Source organism: Apium graveolens, chromosome 5 (genome assembly GCF_009905375.1).
Source record: "Apium graveolens cultivar Ventura chromosome 5, ASM990537v1, whole genome shotgun sequence".
Taxonomy (NCBI): Eukaryota; Viridiplantae; Streptophyta; class Magnoliopsida; order Apiales; family Apiaceae; genus Apium; species Apium graveolens.
Window position 1 is genome coordinate 58,654,985 of NC_133651.1, and position 16,727 is coordinate 58,671,711.

The following is a 16,727-nucleotide window of genomic DNA, read 5'->3' on the forward strand; positions in this document are numbered from 1 at the left end:
ACTTATTATGCTTAGAATTCGATTATAGGTTCTTAGTGATAAAGACATGAAAAAAGAAAAAATTTTGGAGAAAAAAAATATGGAAGTTGTTGCTAGTTGTGGCTAGGCGTCAAATGGCTGGTAGCCGGCTCGCATATGTTGCGAGTAGTCTAGGGTTGAGCAAGATGGAGCGAAACGCACTTGCTCAGAAGTTATTAAAAAAAAAAAAAAATTTTGCATAATTGATCAAGAATGGGCTCTTTGGTATTCGAGTTATTAAGTTCTTAGGGGACTTTGTGCCTAGTGACCTAAGGCTTTTAGAGTCTGGGATCCGCTAACCTAACGCTCGTTACATGGATACCATTGTATAAGTCTTTTTTGGACCTCACTCATTGCACGGTCAAATAAGCATTTGAGTTGTAAATAAAAAGCACGATTCCGTAGTAAGCTCCAGAGTTCTTGTAGTGTTGTATATCACTTTGTGCCTAGAATTTTTATTCTTTGTATAAGCGTAGGATTGCCTTGAGGATAGTCTAGTCATAGTAATTGGTCTAGTTCCGAAGCATATCTGTTAAGCATTTGCACACACCACGTTTCTGGCTGTATGTCCGTTTGCATGAGTTTATTGATCTTTAGTTGTCTAACTGCATTCGTTGAGATGTGACAATTTGGTTGGTTAATTGTAGTAAGGGGGATCGTTGCATTTTCATATAGATTGCATTCATGCATATTTTTATTTTTTTTGAGTCTGTGACGCTTGAGGATAAGCATCGATTTAAGTTTGGGGGTGTGATTAGTGGCATTTTATAACACTTAGAACGTCTTGAAATGGCTTAAATTGGTGTCTTGAAATCAAGTATTTTGTGTATTTGATGCGTTTTTCTAGTGTTTATGCATTTCAGGGTATTAGTTGCATTTCGGGGGAGGAATCATCAAGAATAAGCCTTGGCATGTGTTCACCATTGCGAGAGGAAAGGAATGGGCAGATTACGGTGAAGAAACGGAGCAAACCTGGATTTTTTCCAGTAGAGGCCTGCGCGCCCGCGCAGCAATGCTGAGCGGCCGCGCAGCAACCTGCGCGCCCGCGCAGCTATGCTGAGCGGCCGCGCAGGGTCGGGGAAAAAGATAAATTATTTTAGACTTCTACTTCTGTTTGGCTTCCAACTTCTATGTAATCTGAGTTTTATGGGACTATTATATAGGTAGATTTGAGACGTTTTCACAGAGAGTATTAAGGGGATTATGTTTTAGATTGTGTTTTACGCAAGAAGCGAAGGAGATAAGGAAGAAGACCGATTTAGCACACCGCAACGAAGAGGGAGCATATTTTCTTGTGATTCTTGTTTCGTTGTAACGTTGGATGCTAGTTTTCTTGCTTTGACTTATTTACTCTTGTGACGTACTCTGTTTTAATATAATTAGTTTAGTTATTATTTTCTTGTGTTTGTTTGACATGATTTCATATGAACCCATGATGGCGATAAGTTCTATTATGGGCTAATCGTGATCATGGGGTTGCAACGGATTTATTATGGAATTCTTTAGTTAATTGTTTAATACTTTAGTGTGTGATGATTGCATGATATCTAGTATTGGTTGTGCGTATTCGTCTTATGTGCGTCGTGAACATATAAGATAGGGTGTTAATCTCTTGTGAAGCGACGGTGGATCTTGAGATTTAGAACTTGCCATGCTAGCATAGGTTCATGTACGTTGTGCATGATTAGTGGGTAACTCTAATAGTTTTATTTGCCCTATGTAATCAAAAGGAATAACTTGAGCTTAAATCGTTGTGTTGTCAATTTCTGTAGACATATAGGAACTCAACATAATTGATGACTATTCAACTTCTATCTTAATTGTGGATGCTTGGTAGAATGGTATTAGTACAATGAAAGTTGGCTTTTATCAGTTTCATGTTATTCGATTAATATCATCACTGTCACATGCTAAAGGTAATAACAATGGCTATAGAAGGAAGTAATAATGAAGTTGTGATCTCATGAGTGTTTTATTATTGATAAATTGAAGTGTTAGTTAAGTGATTAATTAAGTAGTTAATTATAGTTAATATTTAATCAACAATTTTAAGTGTAATTATCTTAACATTGAGAAGTAATCATACATTGGTGAGTGAGTTTAATTAGACAATAATTTAGTCTGAGTCTCTGAGGGAACGAACTAGAAAATATTCTATATTACTTGCGAACGCGTATACTTGCGTGAATATTAGCGCGCGTTTTCGCCCTAACAAAACACCAACAACTTGAGTACAAATATACCAATTCAAAGCTTTGCGGAGTGTAATAAAGTTTCATAAATGCCACTCAACATACCCCCAAACTTGAATCAATGCTTGTCCTCAAGCATAAACAAACTTAAAGAACAAGAAATAAAAATACATGAATGCAACTAAATGAATGCAACGATCCCCAGTAGAATAACTAAACCAATCAACAAGCAACATCTCAACAAATACAGTTATTCACATAAAAATCAATCAAACCCCACAAATCAACCTATAAACCAGAGACGTGCGTGTGTGCAACTGCTTACAAATATACTGTCGCAACTAGATCAATAATCATGACTCACTACTTATCAAAGCAATTGCAAGGTTATAAATATAATAAAAGCTAGACTCAAAATAACTTATAACACTTCAATTCTTATTTTGGAGTTTTATATGGATTCATGCTTTTATTCACAACAAAACAACAAGTATGCTTATTTGACCGTGCAATGAGTGAGGTCCACAAAAGACTTATACAATAGTACCCATGTAACGAGCGTTAGGTTAGCGGATCCCAGACTATAAAAGCCATAGGTCACTAGGCACAAAGTCCCCTAAGAACTTAATAACTCGAGTACTAAAGAGCCCACTCGTGATCAATTATACATAACACTTATTTTTATTTTTATTATTTTTTCTTTTTTTTTTCTTTTTTTTCACAAATTTCTGAACGAGTGCGTTTCGCTCTATCTCGTTCAACCCTAGACTACTCATATAAATTGAGCTGGCTACTAGCCAATTGACACCTAGCCACAACAACTAGTAATGAAATCCAATTTTCTCCAATTTTTAAAAATCCATGTTATTTTATTATTAAGAGAATATCCTAAATTTTAAATATAAACAAGCTATTAAACCTTGACAAACAAACAAACCATGATTATGATCTAGCACTCAAGCAACCTATAAGACTTAGTGAAATACAATTGTCTCTAGCATGCAAATCAATTTGACAAGACTTAACATCACTAAATACGACATCACTACACTAGCATCAATATCACAAGTCAATTGGAAAAATCATCTAAGGGATCATATTATAATGCAAATGCATGAAACTATATGAATAAACTATCATAAAAACTACCAAAATAAAATTTAAAAAAAAACTACATGGAAAAATATACAACTATATGCACTAAACTATCATGAATATGCAAATTATATGCGACGCACACAAAACATATTCCTTCAACTACTACCCCCAAACTTAAAATTTTCACTGTCCTCGGTGAAGGTAATAGTAAGGAATCAGGCAAACCTACTCAGAATCGGGATCATCACCCTCAGTGGGTGGAGTGTCAGGCGTGTTTAGAGGTGGATACACGGAGTCCTCACCAAATACTGGCCACTGGATGTCAACACCTGTGGCTCTGAATGCAGTCCCTAGTGCCTGGGTGAGATCACGTGCAAACCGACTATGGATGTCATGCATCACATCCATCCTCCTCGCTAGACGCCTATACTGCGTCGTGCTCAAACCAGCTCCAACATCTGCTCCTGCCTCCTGCTGCTGCTGCTGCGATCCCGAAGGATCATCCTCCTCTCCCAACTGAGCTCTCCATGCTGCTCGACGAGCCTTCGAAGTCCCACTAGCAAACGTCTGATCCCCTGGTCTTCCACCTGGAAGATGGTCATAAAAATAGCCAAGCCCCTTAGGATCGGGCTTCCCACCATACCATTATGTCATGTTCAACAACGTCAAACTGTTGATAGGAGCACTGGGAAGATGCAGCTATTTATGTACGGGCCAATGAACACCAACTGCCACACAACTTTGTCACAACGGACGTATAAGGTATAGAACCCGTAATACCTCCTCTCAAGAACCTCAAAATACCCTGGTAAATAACCATCCCCAAATCCACATAGTCCCCCTGAAGAATATCCCATAACAGACGAGCACGGTCCTCAGTAATCTCATTCACATGAGAAGATGACATGATGTTAGCACAAATAAATGAATTCCAAGAACGTGTAAACCTGTTCATGCACGAAGCAGGAAATGTGGAATAATCACTCGTGCCCCTCTTGAACTAACAATGAGTCTTAGGCACACAAAGAGTAGAAACTATCAAATCCAAATCAAAGTCCTCTAGAGTCTTATCGTTCCAGGTGTCCTGACTGGGCTTCCTCGCGGGCTGCTCAATCACCCTTCTTATCGCATCCGCACTGTACTTCACCGTCATCCGCCGAACCACAGTGAAACCATTCTTCTCCGTCCTTGCATTAACATAGAACTCACGAATGACACTCATGGGCACAGCAACGGGTGCCTCGCAAAAAGGAACCCAGCCCATCTCCAAGATCATCTCCAACAACTTACCATCTTTCCCTGATGGTAGAAAACCTCGCTCCTTTGCTATAGGCTTCGAGAGAAGCCTCGTATACTCCGCTTCAGCCTTGGGAGTTGAAAACCTTGGTCTCATACCACATGCACTCGAAGAATCGGTGCTGCTGCTGACTTGAGTTCTTTTTCTTTTGGGTGCCATTGTGATTGAATAAGAGAGAATAAAAGATAAGTGTTTGAGAGAGAATTGTGTTTGAGAATTTGAGAAGTGGTGGAGAAGTTTGTGTATAAGTGTATGTATATATAGGAGGTGAGAAGAGAATTAGATATGGAATAGAAGTGAGAATTGATTATGGGAATAGTGGGAATAATGGGTTTGATTTGGAGAGGGAAATTAGGGATGTGGAAATTGATTTTCTATTAAAAACCCCGATTTTCTCTTCACAAATTGCTGTTTATTTTTTTTTTCTGAATTGGGACCCCAGCACGGCCATGCGCTAGACCAGCGCGGGCACGCTTGGTTTCTGGAATTCCAGCGCAGCCGCGCGCTTGATCAGCGAGGGCGCGCTCAACTTCTAAAGTTATCCCTGAAATTTTCTGTTTTTCTGATTTTGTTTGTATTTTTCTCTTTTCTTCTTGCTTCCTCTACCTACTAATGTACAACAAACTTGGTTTGCCTCCCAAGAAGTGCTTGTTTTACGTTGTTAGCTCGACGTAGAAATGTGAGATCAAATGGACAATAAAATGGCACTAGCCACCTCGCGGTTTGCCGTGTCACCATAGTAATGCTTCAACCTCTGACCAATTACCTTGAATGCTTGGCCGGAATCATTCTCAAAAATCTGCACCGCTCCATGTAGAAATATAGTTTTGACATCAAACGGCCCTGACCACCTTGACTTCAACTTCTTAGGAAAAAGACGAAGACGAGAGTTAAACAAAAGAACTTGTTGCCCCGACACAAATGATTTGAGCACTAGACCCCTATCGTGCCACCTTTTGACTTTATCCTAATATATTTTGTTATTTTCATAAGCTTGAAGTCAGGACTCGTCGAGTTCATTCAATTGAAGCATCCTCTTCTTTCCAGCTACATCCAAGTCCAGATTCAACTTCTTCAAAGCCCAATACGCTTTATGCTCTAGCTCCACCAGTAAATGACACCCCTTACCATAAACCAACTAAAATGACGACCCAATGGATTCTTGTATGCTGTTCTATACGCCCAAACAACTTGGTCAAGCTTCAAAGACCAATATTTCCTTGATGGACATACAACCTTCTTTAAAATGCATTTGATATCTCTGTTAGATACCTCACCTTGACCATTCGTCTGAGGATGATAAGTCGTAGCAATGCGATGATTCACATTATACCTTTGCATAATAGCAGTGAACTTGCGATTGCACAAATGCGACCTCTCATCACTGATTATGACTCTTGGAGTTCCAAATCTTGTGAATAACTGCTTGTGAAGAAAATTAAGCACTACTTTCGCATCGTTCGTTGGCAACCCTTAACTTCAACCCATTTCGACGCATAATCAACTGCCAACAAGATATACTGATTGTTACAAGATGAGACAAATGGCCCGATGAAGTCAATTCCCCAAACATCGAAGACTTCAACCTCGAGAAGCACATTAAGGGGCATCTCATCCCTCTTGGACATATTACCCACACGTTGACATCGATCACATTTCAAAACGAACTGATGAGCATCTTTAAACAAAGTCGGCCAAAAGAAACCTGCTTGAAGAATACGAGCTGTTGTCTTTTCTCCACCATAGTATCCTCCATAAGACGTTGAGTGGCAATTTCACAAGATCCCTCCCATTTCACTGTAAGAAATACATTTCCTGATGATTTGGTCAGCTCCTTGTCAAAAAAGAAACGGCTTATCACATATATACCACTTCACTTCATGCATAAACTTCTTCCTTTGAGCATATGATAAGTCGGGAGGCATGATATTACTCACAAGGTAGTTCACAATGTCTACAAACCACGGTTCTTCCTCTAGCACTCCAAACAGTTGCTCATCGGAAAAAGACTAATTGATTAATGTTTTATCTAGTGAAGTTGCACTTGGATCCTCCAAACGCGAGAGATGATCAGCGACTTGATTTTTAGTCCCTTTTCTGTCCTTGATCTCTAATTCAAATTCTTGAAGCAAAAGAACCCATATGATCAATTTAGGCTTCGAGTCCTTCTTCGAGACGAGATATCGAACAGAAGCGTGATCAGTGAAAACTGTCACCTTCGTCCCAAGCAGATAAGATTGAAATTTCTCAAAACTGTAGTCGATAGACAAAAGTTCCTTCTCCGAAGTAGTATAGTTCAGTTGAGCACCATTAAGAGTCTTAGTAGCATAGCAGACTACATGAAATATGTTGTTCTTTCTCTGCCCAAGAACTGCTCCAACTACATAGTCACTTGCATCGCATATCATCTCAAAAGGTTCACTCCAATCGGGTGCAGTTATGACAGGTGCCGTGATTAAACTCTTCTTTAAGAATCAAAAGTAGCTACGCACTCATCATCAAACTTAAACGAGACATCATTCTCCAGAAGATTGCACAAAGGTTTAGAAATTTTTGAGAAGTCCTTGAAGAAACGCCTGTAAAAGCCCGCATGACCAAGAAAACTACGAACTCCCTTAACAGAAATTGGTGGGGGAAGATTTTCGATGACCCCCACTTTGGCTTTGTCCACCTCAAGACCCTTATTAGAGACCTTGTGCCCAAGAATAATGCCCTGTCGCACTATGAAGGGACATTTCTCCCAATTGAGAACCAAATTAGTCTCAACACACCTCTTGAGAACGTCGCCCAGATTCTGCAAGCACTCATCAAATGAATCACTAAACACAGAGAAATCGTCCATGAACACCTCCACATAGTCCAAAAGAAACTCTCCGAAAGGCGAAAGTACCAAATGGACAAGTAAAAGTAGTCTTCTCCTGATCTTCTAGAGTAATGCAGATTTGATTATAACCAGAACTACCATCCAGAAGACAGTAGTACTCATGCCCAGCCAATCTGTCAAGCATCTGATCAAAAAATGGTAGAGGAAAGTGATCTTTTCTTGTGGCCTTGTTCAGCTTCCTGTAATCCATGCAAACTCTCCACCCCGTGACTGTTCGTGTAGGAATAAGCTCATTCTTCTCATTAGCAACCACAGTGATACCTCCTTTCTTAGGCACACACTGAACTAGGCTCACCCATGAACTGTCAGAAATAGGATAGATGATCCTTGCATCCAGGCACTTAAGGATTTCCTTCTTCACAACCTCATTCATGATCGAATTTAGCCTTCTCTATTGCTCAACAGTAGGCTTGCTTCCTTCCTCTAGCAGAATTTTGTGCATGCAATATGAAGGGCTGATTCCCTTAATATCTGCTATAGTCCAGCTAATTGCTGATTTGAATTCTCTAAGAATTCTCAAAAGCTTCTCCTTGTCGCTACCTGAATGGTCAGATGCAATATTAACAGGCAATGTAGATGCATCACTTAAAAATTCATACCTCAAATGTTCAGGTAAAGGCTTAAGCTCAAGAGTAGGAGCTTCCCCAATAGATGGCTTGAGGCGCTTATGAGCTTTTTTCAACTCCTCTATTCCCAGAGATTCAAAAGAAATATCAATCTTCCTCTTCCAGGGAGAAGCATTCAGAAATTGTAACTGTTCATCCCCTTCATCATCTTCACTATCCAAATTTCCCAACAAGGCCTTCTCTAAGGCATTAGACCTTAGCAATTGATAAAGTTCTGAAGTAACCACATAATCAACCAACTCCACTTTTAAGCACTCCTCATTTTTCGTAGGGAACTTCATGGCATTGAACACATTAAAAGTTACATCCTGATCCATCACTCGCATGGTGAGCTCACCCTTCTGCACATCTATCAAAGTTCGGCCAGTAGCCAAGAAAGGTCTTCCCAAGACTATGGGAATCTTCTTATCCTCCTCAAAATCAAGAATTACAAAATCAGCAGGGAATATGAGTTTATCCACCTTGACCAAGACATCATCCACAATACCTCGTGGATATGTAATAGAATGGGTGGCCAACTGCAAAGTCATATAAGTAGGCTTTGGATCAGGCAAGTCCAACTTCTTGAAGATTGACAAGGGCATTAGATTAATGCTAGCTCCCAAGTCACATAAGCATTGGTCAAATGACACTTTTCCAATGGTGCATGGAATAGTGAAGCTTCCAGGATCTTTAAGCTTTATAGGCAACTTTTATTGCAGCACAGTACTGCATTCCTTCGTGAGAGCAACGGTCTCTAAGTCATCAAGCTTTACCTTCCTAGAGAGAATACCTTTCATGAACTTCGCGTAACTAGGCATTTGTTCAAGAGCTTCAGTGAAAGGTATGTTGATGTGAAGTTTCTTGAACACCTTGAGAAACTTCTCAAACTGCTTATCCAGCTTTTTCTTCTGTACCCTCTTAGAAAAATGAGGTGGAGGATAGATATGTTTCTCCCCTGTATTATCCTCAGGAGGAGTGTGCTCAATAGTAGTCTTCCTTGGTTCCACTTATACTTCCTTCTGCACTTCTTCTTCTTCAGCCACAACTTCAGATTCTAGAGTCTTTGATTTTTCAGGATTCGCAACCTTACCAGACCTCAATGTAATTGCCTTAACATGCTCCTTAGCTTCCTTCTTGCCTGGCACTTTAGTATTGCTTGGAAGCTTGCCAGGTTGATGATTCAGTAATGCATTAGAAATTTGCCCAATATGATTCTCTAAAGTCTTGATAAACACAGTTTGGCTCTTGCACATGAGCCTCAACTCCTCCAATTCAGATTTTTCATTAGCTTGCGATAGCTGCTGAAGTTGAAGTTGCTGCTTAGGGGCATATTGCGGTTGCTGAAAACCAGGATGGTTATATTGCTTTACTGTGTACGGCTGATAAGATTGTTGAACCACATTCTGATTATTACTCCAGCTGAAGTTAGGATGATTGCAGTTATTTAGATGATAAGTGGCTGGAGCTTGTTGTTGTGATCTCTGAAAGTTGCTGAAAAATTGAGCTGATTCGTTAGAAATAGCGCACTGCTCAGTTTCATGCGTCCCCGCACAAAGCTCACAAATACTAGTGATTTGATTAACTCCATAATTAGCCAAAGTGTCCACCTTCATCGTCAAAGCCTTAAGTTGGGAAGCTATAGCAGTTGCTGCATCCAACTCCAAAATTCCAGCTACTTTACCCCGAGTTAGCCTCTGAGAAGGATTCTGGTATTCATTAGCAGCCATCAATTCGATCAATTCATAAGCTTCATTGTAGCTCTTAGCCCACAATGCTCCTTTTGATGCTGCATCGAGCATGGGTCTAAAAGTGGCACCCAATCCATTGTAGAAACAATTTATAATCATCCAGTCAGGCATGCCGTGGTGTGGGAACTTCCTTATTATCTCCTTATATCAATCTCAAGCCTCACACAGAGATTCTCCAGTTTGCTGTGCAAACTGAGTAAGAACATTCCTGATTGCAGCAGTCTTCACCATAGGAAAGAATTTAGTGAGAAACTTTTGAGCAAGATCCTCCCATGTGGTGATATGCCCTGGTGGTAGAGAATGTAACCAGAACTTTGCCTTATCCCTAAGAGAAAATGGGAAGAGTCGCAACTTGATAGCATCTTCAGTCACCCCATTAAACTTGAAAGTGTCACAGATCTCGATAAAATCCCTGATGTGCATGTTGGGGTCTTCCGTAGGAGAACCCCCAAACTGAACTGAGTTTTGTATCATCTGAATCGTGCTTGACTTGATTTCAAAGGTGTTATCCGCGATGGCTGGTATGATGATGCTCGACTAAATATCATTGATCTTAGGCTGAGAATAGTCCATCAGAGCCTTAGGATTTTCTGCTTGATCTCCCATCACTACTAAAGCTAGTTCCTCGACTTTCTCTTCTTCTTCTTCTACTTTCTCTTCTTCTTCTTCTTCTTCTACTTTCTCTTCATCCTCAAAAACTACCCTTCGAATCACTACAGCTTTTTCCTCGGTTTGATCCAGAGTTCTCATACGAGCCTGCGAACGTGTATGCATACACGCTCGCTAGGGTAACTGAAATACGATAAGTAAAATAATAGGTAAGTAACAATGTCCGAGTCAATGAAATTTAACGATCACTGATGACAAGCACGTAAACTAAAAGTTAACACCGTGTCCCCGGCCGCGGCACCAAAAACTTTTAGTCGCTAAACACGCGCTAAAATTCACGCAAATACACGCGTTCACAAGTAATACAGAATTATTTTTAGTTCGTTCCCACAGGGACAAGCTTAGATTAACTATGAGATTTATACACTTATTCAACAATGATATGGCTATTATTTAATGCTAAGACGAATAACAAATTTGGCTTTGTTTATACTACGAGTAACTATTGAGTATTATACTAGAGAACATTAACTAAAGAGAGTAAATATAGTTGAATAATATATGACATAAACAAGGGATTAAAACTTTAAAAAGTACTTCATTCAATAGCCTTTTCATTCTTAACCTTAGCATGTAATGGTGATGACATTAATCAAATAACACGAAACTGATAAACGCCAACTTTCGTTGTACGAGTACCATACTACTAGACATCAACAAACGAGATAGAAGCTGAATAGACACCAATTATATTGAGACCATATATGTCTATAGAATTTTACAACATAACGGTTTAATGCACAAGTTATTTATCGTGATTACATAAGGCAAGTAAGATGGTTAAAATTACCTAGGAATCATGCATAACAATAACACATGAACCTATGCTAGCATGGCAAGTTCTAAATCCTTAAATTCACTTTCGCTTCATTAAGAAATAACATACTATCTTGTAAGTTCGCGACGCTCATAAGACGAATAAGAACAACCAATACTAGGTTACCATACAATCACCACACACTAAGGCATCGAAACAAATTAACTTAAGAAATCCATAAATAAATCCGCTAGAACCCCACGATAATGATTAGCCCATAATCAGACTCATCATCAATGTGGGTTCCGATTAAAGCATGGTATAATAAATGTAGTATTTATACTTAATAAAACCAAGTACGAAACACAAGTAAAGGTTAAAGAATAAGGAAACTATTATCCAAAGTTACAACTTAAAATAAAGAATCACAAGAATAAACTAGATCTTCTTTGCCTTGGTTGAATTGTGCTCTCCGGTCTTCTTTACTCCTTTTCCTTAGCTTTTGCTACGTCTCTCCTTATGAAAAACATCTTTATTTATGTATATATATGCTGTAGAATTGACCAGGGCTTCAAACTCTCAAAATCCTAATAGAAACAGAATTCTGCTACCCCGACACGGCGCGACCGCGCGCTTGACCAGCGTGGGCGCGTTGAGTTTCTGCTCTTTGGGCGCGGCCGCGCGCTTAACCAGCGCGGGCGCGCCTGCCCAGCACGGGCGCGCCTGCCAGCGCGGGCGCACCTGGCCCGCATGGGCGCGCCGTCCTTCTGCATAAAATTCTGACTTCTTCTTTATCCTTGCTGATTTGATCCGGTCTTTTCATGAGCCTTTATTCCAACACCATCCAAACACCAAATTAGCACTACAACCATGCTAATTTATCTGATTACCTGGAAAATGCCTATAATGCAAAAACACTACAAAAACACGTAAAATACCAACAACTTGAGTACAGATACACCAATTTAAAGCTTTATGGAGCGTAATAAAGTGTCATAAATGCCACTCAACACTCCTTGACCATCTCAAGGAGGGAATTCTTTAAGGAATACCTACAACAAATATGTTATTGAAAATAATCTTCATTCCTCATTCCATGCTTGCATGCATTGTCCTAAGCTCACTCCTGAAAATACATTCCCCAAGCACAGGACACGTCCCACATCACTAGACGCGTCTTGTCCGTCATGAAATTCATATTTTTCCTCTAACAGCCACCTTTCATGACATTCCACACAATCAGGACGCATCCTACCTCCTGGGCGCGTGCCTCAAACTTCTCTGCTGCAGGACCATCCTTTGTAAGCATTCTCACCGTGGTGGATGTGTCCTAAAGACATGGACGCGTCCTTCTTCTTTTGTAATACAACGCCGAGTTTGACTCTAATTAACCCGCATTTGACTCGCATAGTTCCAATACCAAAATTTGGGTATAACAACTACCCCCCAAATTCCATTTACAGTTGAAAACAAAACTGGAACTTTTACTTAAAAACCACAAGTAAAATTTTGGATTGCCCCTTTATTAAACATCAGGATGCGTCCTGACCCCTGGACGCGTCAAAGCTTTATATTCCAAAAATTGATCGTTGCGTGATAGCTGGTGTACACGTCAGCCCTCCTCTTTTCTATAAATACCCCAAAAAATGACCTACATCATCCTTTTATTTTCTCTCAACAACCACCGTCGCCGCCATTTAAACAAGAGTTTTAAGTTCAAAAATCCGACGATTCAACCGGCCATTTCCTGAGTTTTTACCGTCGATCGAACCCCCAAGTTCCAAGGTACACGAATCTTCTTTCATTTCTTCTTTTCATCAAGTAAATCGGTCACAATAAGTAAAAGACTAATCGTATACTTCTTTTTCTTCATGAACTGTCCTCAATTTCCCTGTATATGTATACGTGTATATATATATAATAAACCCCCAATTTTGCTTCTTTGAATCCTGACTGAATGTTTCTAGGGTTTTATGGAATTTCCCCCAAATTGACCACAGTCGATTCAAATTCGGCTACTGTTATTCCCTAACAATACAACAAGAATTACATGGGGGGGTTGAATGTAATTTTGGCTATTTTTTCAAGATTTTAAAACAATTCTAACTCGAAAAATATATAAGTGTTTGATTTGCAGATTGCAGAATGAAGTAGTTATATAAATCAAGACACTAAGTAATAAAAACACAAGCTTTTAAAACTTTTGGGTGGATTTGAAAGTATCCAGCTTCTTACAAGTTAAACAAACAAACTACAGAGAAATTCTTGACAAGTACAACTTTTTCTATCTCTCTTTGAAATGTGTTTGCTTAGTTGATTGTTCTACTAGCTACACTTGGTTTATATATTACCAAGTTTACATGTTAATAAGACAAGATAATAAAATAAAACATATCTAGTCTAACTCCATGCTGCTTCACTACTCTATTCCAGCATCTTTGAATATCTTCATAATTGCATGGAAATGGTAATGCTTCTTTGTTCTCAAATTCCTGCTTAACAGACTGCAACATTCCTTTTGCAAACACCCAACGCATGTGACTGTGTTGTCACTATCAACAGATATTTGAATTTGATCATCCATCGGGTACCTGCTTGTCATCCGTCGAAGAGCTTTATTGATCATCTGTCGGGTAGCTTTGTCACTTGACTCCATTTCACTTATACATAATTACAAGATGTAACGCCCCCAAATTCGGGGTCAGAGGATTTGGTCGTCACTATAAAACCTCAATCCAAATTAACCTGTTTAATCAATAAACAAATGCCAGCGGAAGATATTTAGCATAAATGACCCCAAACTAATCCAAGATCTTTTAAGGTTACAATTCTAGAAACAAGATATCCAAATTCCACAAATAAATTTTTCACTTTCTTTTAAAACTCTTTTCAACAATTCTCAATCTCAAAACTTAACCCACTAGTATAACTTCGAAAAGAAGTATACTAGGCCCAATTATAAAATACACCACTATAATATAATATAAACAACTTTACACAAAAGAACTTACACTAGTTCGCAAACCCTGGACCAACCACCTTCCAAAAGCTTCTTCTTTGCTTCCTTGAATTACACAGTTAAACAACGCAAGCTAATCCTCACTGTAGGTTAAATTTAAAAATATGCAAGTATGAGCGGAAGAAATGCTCAGCACGATCATTATAGCGAATATAGGGTCGTTTTGATATAAAACCGACATCTGCAATAGAGCAGAACATTTAAAATCATAATTGCTGAATCATATAATTTTAGTCGAGGAACCCCAGAATTGATTCCTTAATTGTATTCAAAACTATTTTGATATTTTTGAGCGAAATGCTTAGCAATACTTTGAATCTTGACGAGAATAAAACTCTTAAAATAGTGGTTACAAAAATATCGTAAACCACAATAACAAGAAACAATGATTATGGATTGAATCATAAACTTTACTCAAAATCGAACTCTTGAAATTAATAGTTATTTTGATGTCATATCAAATTAGATATCAATACGAACTTTGATGCTCACAACATCCCATATTGAAGTCAACATCAATCATCTATACTAATACCACCTTTGATATTTAACAACAACGTAAGTATCAGCATAAATCAGAATCTGAATCAAAACTGCATTTTACCATTATTCCAAAATAGAAATAGTTGATAAATCATTGATTCTATGGATATAAAAATGATATGATAATTTTGATTGGGATCATTCTCCGACGGATGTACTATCATATGCTGATCAGCCCGTGTAATAACAATGAGTCATGATTCGTAGAAACATGACCCCAAAAACACGAGTACTCAAACATAAGGCAATATACCCGCCTGTGGCAAAAATTGTGTCATAATATTTCATATGACACTTAGAAATAGCCCTCCGCTGTACCGTCCATCCCGGTCACTTATGTAATTATGATCCAATCTTAAAACCTTTTATTGAAAAGGGATCATAATAATTGACACCCAAAATAATTTTATTCCCCCATTTACTTGGGTAGGAATATTCGCAACCAAATCATCTTTCTCAAAATCCAAAACATTTATAATATCGATAATTGGATAAGTAAAATCACTTGACTATTCTGAATATAGAATAGCAGATGAGTATTTGCATAAACATAATTATTTAATTCAGCGATATGTAAAACATTTATCTATTTTGAGCTGAGAATAGGGAAATCAATACTTGCATAATAGGATTGAAGATAAATATCACTTGAACAATAAGTGATGATAGAAATACTTGCCTTTGGCTTTTTAGCAGTTAGTCACACTCGTATAAACGCAATTATCTCAGTCTGGCATCTCAATGCATCACCGCTTTTACTTCGCTAAATCTCTGATCTGCTGCTCATGTAGTGCTGCAACCCATTATTCCATACAATTCAACTCTAGCCTACATCCATTCCATCTGGTCCTGATCGTCTTGAAAGATTCGCATCTATAATTAAAAGATCACACTTTAATCATCTAATCGATAATTACTCAACGAACTACGCGTCAACACCCTATCGTCTACCCATACGATAACCCACACATAACTATAACAGACAAACACAGGACTCTTGACTCACATATGCACATAGTTCACATAGCATGTAAACACATAATTCACGTATCACATAATTCATATAACACATGCCTCGGTTCGTCAAAAGGGTCGACTCGGTGTGTTAAAAATTCAAATCGGGTCAAAAATATGATTTTATCCATCAATAATTGACTCAGAATGACTTGTAAAACAAGCAAATTTTTGAAACAAAATGATTTGGGTCTCAAAAGTATTTTTATTGAAAGCAGAATATTTTTCTGAGTCTGGAGGCGTTCGTTTCGTATTAAACGGACGAACGGTTGATTTATTATGAATTTTTGAATATTTTTCGGAATTAAAACGGGTCTCCGAATCATTTAATAATTAAATAATAGGGCTCGAACACCCGAAAATAATTTTATAAGAATTATCGACCCTGGAAAACAATTTAAAATAATATTTTAAAGCTCGAAACTGTTTTTCAGAATTTTTAAATCAAAAATAAATAATTAAATCTAATTATATAATCTATTAAAAATTAATTAATAACTAATTAAATTAATTAATCAATAATTATTTAAATTAATTGACTAATTAAATAATTACTTATCAACTAAAATTAATTAACTAAATAATTTGGATTTATTTTTGAATTAAAATAAATTTTCAGAATTAAAAATAATAATTTTCAAAATAAAAATGAATTTTTAGAAATTAAAAATAGGATTTTTGAATTAAAATAAAACTGAAAATGCAGAAACATTTTGTTGAAATCAAAATTTAGGGATTTTCGGATTAAACCCGGATTTCAATCGGGTTGAAACCGGGTCTGTGGTCAGAAAACGGGTCATCCACCCAATCAAGAACACCAGCAACAATTTGCCAGAATCCTACACGTTTCTATACCAAATTGATCAGTTAATATGTCAAA

The 16,727-nt window shown here is 38.0% G+C and overlaps 1 non-coding gene across 1 annotated transcript; it reads left to right on the forward strand.

Moving 5' to 3' along the window:
• Positions 1 to 9,954: 9,954 nt before the first annotated feature.
• LOC141663302 (small nucleolar RNA R71) lies at positions 9,955 to 10,061 on the forward strand. The gene has a single exon (XR_012551381.1). It is a non-coding gene; the product is annotated as a small nucleolar RNA R71 (small nucleolar RNA).
• Positions 10,062 to 16,727: the final 6,666 nt, after the last annotated feature.